The sequence below is a fragment of the Drosophila yakuba genome, chromosome 3L (assembly GCF_016746365.2).
Source record: "Drosophila yakuba strain Tai18E2 chromosome 3L, Prin_Dyak_Tai18E2_2.1, whole genome shotgun sequence".
Classification (NCBI taxonomy): domain Eukaryota; kingdom Metazoa; phylum Arthropoda; class Insecta; order Diptera; family Drosophilidae; genus Drosophila; species Drosophila yakuba.
In genome coordinates, this window is record NC_052529.2 from 23479577 (window position 1) to 23485351 (window position 5775).

General features: G+C 44.8%; 1 long non-coding RNA gene across 1 annotated transcript; it reads right to left on the reverse strand.

Annotated features, from left to right (window-relative positions):
- Positions 1 to 3578: 3578 nt before the first annotated feature.
- LOC120321557 lies at positions 3579 to 5146 on the reverse strand. Its single transcript, XR_005561223.1, has 2 exons — positions 4339 to 5146; positions 3579 to 4280 (listed from the first exon to the last, which is right to left on the reverse strand). It is a non-coding gene; the product is annotated as an uncharacterized LOC120321557 (long non-coding RNA).
- Between the last annotated feature and the right edge of the window lie 629 nt (positions 5147 to 5775).

Consider the following 5775-nt stretch of genomic DNA (forward strand, 5'->3'; position numbering starts at 1 on the left):
TGAACTTCTTAAATTCCCCATCCTTCTGTTTAGGGGTTGAGATCCTGGCTGCTGTGACGAGTACCTCTTCCAGTGCGGCGGTGGAGCAGTCGATGTCCGCTTCGATATTTAGTTGGGGAGTTAGCTCAATGTGGGAGCACACATACTTTCTGTATTTCATCCAGTTAGTGTTGTGCGACGTCAGCCTGTGGGGGTGGTCCGCAATTTCTGGGCTTTGAAGAAGGCTTATTAACAAAGGCGAATGGTCAGATGAGAGATCCGGTAGTGCTATGGCGCTTATTAGATTGCGTGGGATGTTTTTTGTCACCGCGAAATCAATTAGATCTGGGATCTTTTTTGGGTCTGCAGGCCAATATGTGGGGCTACCAGGAGAAACGTAGTCCAGTTTATTGCTCACCTTATAAGTGCATTATACAGTTGCCTTCCCTTGGGAGTCACGAGACGTGATCCCCAGTGCGTGTGTTTGGCGTTGTAGTCTCCTGCGGCTATGAAGCGATCCCCCAGAGTGTTGTAGAAGTCCATGAATTGACCTTCAGAGATATTAAATCGAGGTGGGCAGTAGACAGCGGCAATGCAAAGGTTGCCGTTTCCTGAGATCACTTTTATGGACGTGGCTTGCAGGTAATTTGTTGCAAACCTTTGATGAAAGTGGTGTTTGATGCGTTCTCTGATTAAGATGCCCGTTTCGCCGTGGGCCTTGCCATCCGGATGATCTGTGCGGTAAAAGGTATAACCTCTTATATGGAAGTTATATCTCCCTGTGTGGTGCGTTTCAACCAGCAGCATGGCGTCGATGTGATTTACGTTTAGGAATTGAGTTATTTCAAGTTTATGCCGTGAAATGCCGTTGGCATTCCACATGGATATACGTAGGTTAGTCATTTATTATTTGGACTGTTGTGCTACAAGCAACTGAATTACCATGTTCTGGTTCTGAACAAGGGTTTGCATGGTTGTTTTCATGAACGACATAAGTTCCATCATACTTTGTTGCATGGTGAACATCATAGATTCCAATTTGCTTTGCGGTTGCACTGGAACCTGCTGAGCATTTTCTGAGTGAGGCTGGGACGGATTTTCCATGCCTGTTCTTAGTGCTTTGGCGTAGGAGATTCCCTTGGTTGTATCTAGCTGCCCAAAAGATGATCTGGCTGCCTTGGCGAAATGTTGTTGGTGCGTAGCTGTCGCTCGTCGCATACGACTCTTCAGCTCCTTGTAGACCGCACAGCCACTGTAGTTTGCCGTATGGTTTCCTCCACAGTTGCCACATTTTTTCATTTGGGGGTCTTCTTTGTTTGCGGGGCAGTTTACGGAGTTGTGGAAGTCTCCGCAGACTACGCAGACCGTCCGAAGTGTGCAGTATGTCTTGGTGTGTCCATACTCTTGGCAGTTTGTGCATTGAACAGGGCCGTTGCGTTTGTGGGGTTCTTCCACGGTGATTCTTCGATGCAGTATGAGCTGCAGCTTGTAGATCGGGTGCACTTCGTTTTTCTTTAAGGCTTTGCTATCTGGTTCGAGCTCGACCTTGAAAAGTGGTTGCGGTTTTTTGTTTCTGTTAACAATATTGCTCACATTTATGGCACAGAAGCCCATGGCCTTAAGGGCTTCTTGAATTTCAGAGGGGGTGACGTCAGGTTCTATTCCTTTTAGCACAACTTTCAGTCCCTTGCTGCTTTTTAGTTGATAGGTGTAAAAGTTCTTTTTTGTGTCTTCCAGGTACTTAGACACAGCTCGGAAGTGTTCTTCGGACTTCGTTTGAACCTTTATTTCGTGAATGTTCCCTTTAATAAGCGGAACAGCATGGAAATTCTCGTCCCCGACCAGCGCAACAATTTTGTTGACCAGGGCGCTTGAACTTTTTTCCCTTACGTAAATAGGGGGGGGCTTATGTTTTCTTTGGGTCTCCTGCCCCAACTCTGGTTGGTTGTTGTCCGCCTCTGCTGAGATGGAGAATCGGTTTTCATTGGAGCTCCTCGTTTGATCGGTGCTTTTGTTGGTTCGATTGATCTTGGGTTTATTGCCAACCGTGTTGGGTGGACTAAGTTTGCGCTTAATCTGGATGTAGCGGTCCATGCCGGTCTGTATAGGCTTATTGCTTATTGCTTATCGAGGCTTGTTGCTTATCGAGGCTAACTGTTTTTGTTGCCATTTTATTTTGTTGTGCGGCCGTTGGGACCGAACTCGCAGTATTGGTAGTTGGTTTAATTATTGGTGGTGAGTTTGCTGCAGAAATTTTAGCACTGCTTGTTGTTGGAGCTTCATTCAGCGAAGCCGGCGGTGATGGGGTTTGGCATTGGTAACTCCATGATGCGGGAGTTGGGGTGAGCAGAGAGGGTGAGCAAGAGCTGGCTCTCTTGCTGTCGACGGTCAGTAGAGTCGAGTTGCTCTTTGTCGACTTCTGATGTTGATCTATATCTCTAGTTGAGAAATAGGAGTAGCAAGCATTTCTTGGGTTGATGGAGCTTCTACGCTCATTCTTTTGATCGCTGCTCATTTTTTCGAGCTTGTTGTGCGTGGCTTTTATTTGTTTAAATTAAATTAAATCAAATTTTGAATTTAATTTTGAAATTACGCGCCCAACGTTCGCACCTCAGCAATGGTCTTACAGTTGATGTGGCAACGCCACTCGCTCATGATCGCCCTCCGAGATAAGTTGGCAGCGCTGTCAGCTGTTTTATCAGCTGCAAAAATTGCAAACTTATATATTTTGCTAACCACCTGCAACACGCGGTCATTCAGCACGCCTAGGTTACGCGCAGAACTATGGCACAAGTCCACCGTTTGTTTTTGCAGATTTGCCGCTAACACTGTTCAGCACAACCACGTTAACACGAGATTTTCGCGCAGCGCTATCGAAAGACTGTAGTAGCCCTGAGGTAGGTGTTCACTAGAACGCAGAGGGCTCTCTAGCGTATAGATGGATCGGTGTTCATGCACTTCTTGCAATTGCTCGATACAAAGCTCGTCGGATATGGCGTGGGTCTTCCTCCTCATCTATATGTTACACCCGTTCTACTACGAAAAGTTTTAAGTGCACTATCTGTTCTCTAAATGATTGGTTCAAAAGGTGTAATACTCGGACATTAACAGACGGACCCTAAAAAGTAGTGTATTAGAGAGGCGGATACCAGCAATAGGTGTAAGTTGCCCCCATTCTATACCCTCCCAACCTTGATAACGCTTGTATATTCATTGGTTACTCCTTAACAATTATTTTATTATATTTCAATTCATTTCATTGGATATTGACATTCGCATCACGGTACTGGCAACAGACCCGGATTGGTGGATTTATCTATTCATAATAACCACTATTCATAATACAAAATAATCTAAATCGGTTCCCTTCATGGGTGTTCTTCTCAATTACAAGTTTTCCAAAACAAAATAAAGATAGTTCGTTAGATTAACCTACATGCTTTCTTATACGCCGGTTTTACAACTCCCACTTAAAATTGAATATAAAAATATATGCGCTACGTTTGCCGATATTGCGGCTTAATCACTTACGTACAGATCCTCGCTGCTGATTCGCTGGGCCCATCGAGATGCAGGTGCTGTGTAAAACGTTGTCAAAGTAAATGCGCAGTTAATTCATTCTTAAATGGGATATACTCTGGCGGTATACAGATCGCTTTCTGTTTTACAACTATATGAAAAAGAACATAACTAGTATAAGATAAACGGTCTGACTTAAAGTTTTTTAATTTAATGAATGCAAACGACTTCTCTGTCTATGGCTTTAAACGATGGCGGTCCTTAATGATTGCCTGCTCTTGCAGCATCCGTATTCGTAATTTCTAAATTATATGGCTGCGACACACGTGCTTCGGTTCGGCTGACGAGCTTCTGCGGATCTCTCTTCAAGACGATCTACTTCTGGGAGACGACTTTCCTTAAACATGAGCCGCACGTGGCCGGCGCGCGCTACGGCGGGCTTGCTTATAGCAAAACGGTAAATGCGGCTATTCAGCGGCTGTGCGAGGCGGTTCAGATTTGGTGAATATCCTGCATCTTGGCTAGGATTGGCTAGTCCCTAGCGACGATTTTCATTCTGTGGTGGTTCAGGCGGTGTTGCCTAGGCCGAGGTGCTGTTCTGTTCCGACATCAAGTTACTGGCCGTGAAATGTGCTGAACGCGCTCAGTCACTGTGACTGCGCGCTGAACGCGCCCATAAACTGTGGCTGCACGCTGAACTGTAGGCTGGCCAGGTCCAGAAGGGTGATTTAACAAATGTAAGCGCGAGAGCGCCCGCGACAAGCGCGTGTTCTGGCCTTGACCTACGTCAAAAAAACATAAACTAAGTTACCTACGAACTTTACGGCTGCAAATATTTACCTGAGCAAGCGAGTAAATATAGACTGATTTCACTGACTTCAATATCTGGTTTTGTTCACAAACTGGGATTTATGTAACACCCTCGTGGTTAAAGAAAGTCCACGTGGCTTTACTTCTTTGCACTAGATGATGACTTTTCGCACGTTTAAGTACTTCGAGATTGCAAAACCAAATGAACGAGCTGATCTACGCATTGTACAGTCGATGTGCACTGGAATTTGCGCGAACCGCTAGAAACGGGACTTTTCCCGGCTCTGTCTCTATTCTATTCTGTCTGCGTGCCTTGCGGATGTGTGCGAGAGCGAGATAGTTAGATAACTGGGAGTATTGAAGCGGTCGACTAGTTCTGCATTACCGATTGGAATTACTACTCTAGCTTTTACACTGGGCCTGAACGAATTTAAGGGCAATTTGTATTTTCTGCTGCGGTACAATTTATTTTGTTTTGGCTTTCTATGCTGACCCCTACACCACAGTTAATTCAGCAAGAGTCATATCTCGACGAAGTATTAACTGAAAAAGGTCAGTCGCAATTCGGCGAAGCGTTAAGTTCGAATATCCTTTAGGTGATAAACACCCAAAACCTTGCTAGAATCGTCTACTAACTCAAAATAGATGTTACTGATTCTCTTTGACACTTTAGCTTTAATGAAAACAGGAGCGAGTTTGGCACTAAACTTTTTAGCTGCGTTGCTTTGCGCAAAATTGCGGGCATATACTGTGTCGCCTACGTTCAAACGTACTGAACGGCTACGCAAATCATATACTTTCGCATTGTTTGCATGTGTCTCTCTCATTTTGCCTCGCGCTTCCCTACGCGCTAACTGAACTATATCAGGCGTCTTTAATGCTGTATCGATGTTCAATAACTGCAATCTTCTTAAGAGTTCATAATCCTGTCCATTCATTATCATATTCTGCCCAAAGCATAAGAAATACGGTGAAAATCCGGTGCTCCGATGTACGCTAGCTCTCAAGGACGCGCTAATTTTCTCAATATGATTGTCCCAAGTAGTATGATCAGACCCGATATACGCTCTAATTGCCGCTAGTACGGATCGGTTTACTCGCTCGCTCGCGTTGGCTTGGGGCGAGTAAATAGCTGTGCACACATGCTTTACACCAAATCGAGTTAAGAACGCCTTGAAATTACCAGACTTAAACTGCGACCCGTTATCTGTTAATATAGATTCCGGAACGCCGAATGTAGAAAAGACATTCTTCAATAAGAAGTCGCATATCTTCTCAGATGTAAATTTTCGCATTGGATGCAAGAAATGGAATTTGGTGTTATGGTCGACTATTATAAGGAGCCCTATATTTCCGCTCTTCGAACGGAGGTCCATGTAAAGTTTCTGGAATGGCCGTTCTGACGTTGTCGGATTACCCATTGGCGGTCTGAGAATATGATTGGGACTCTTTGTAGCTTTGCATACC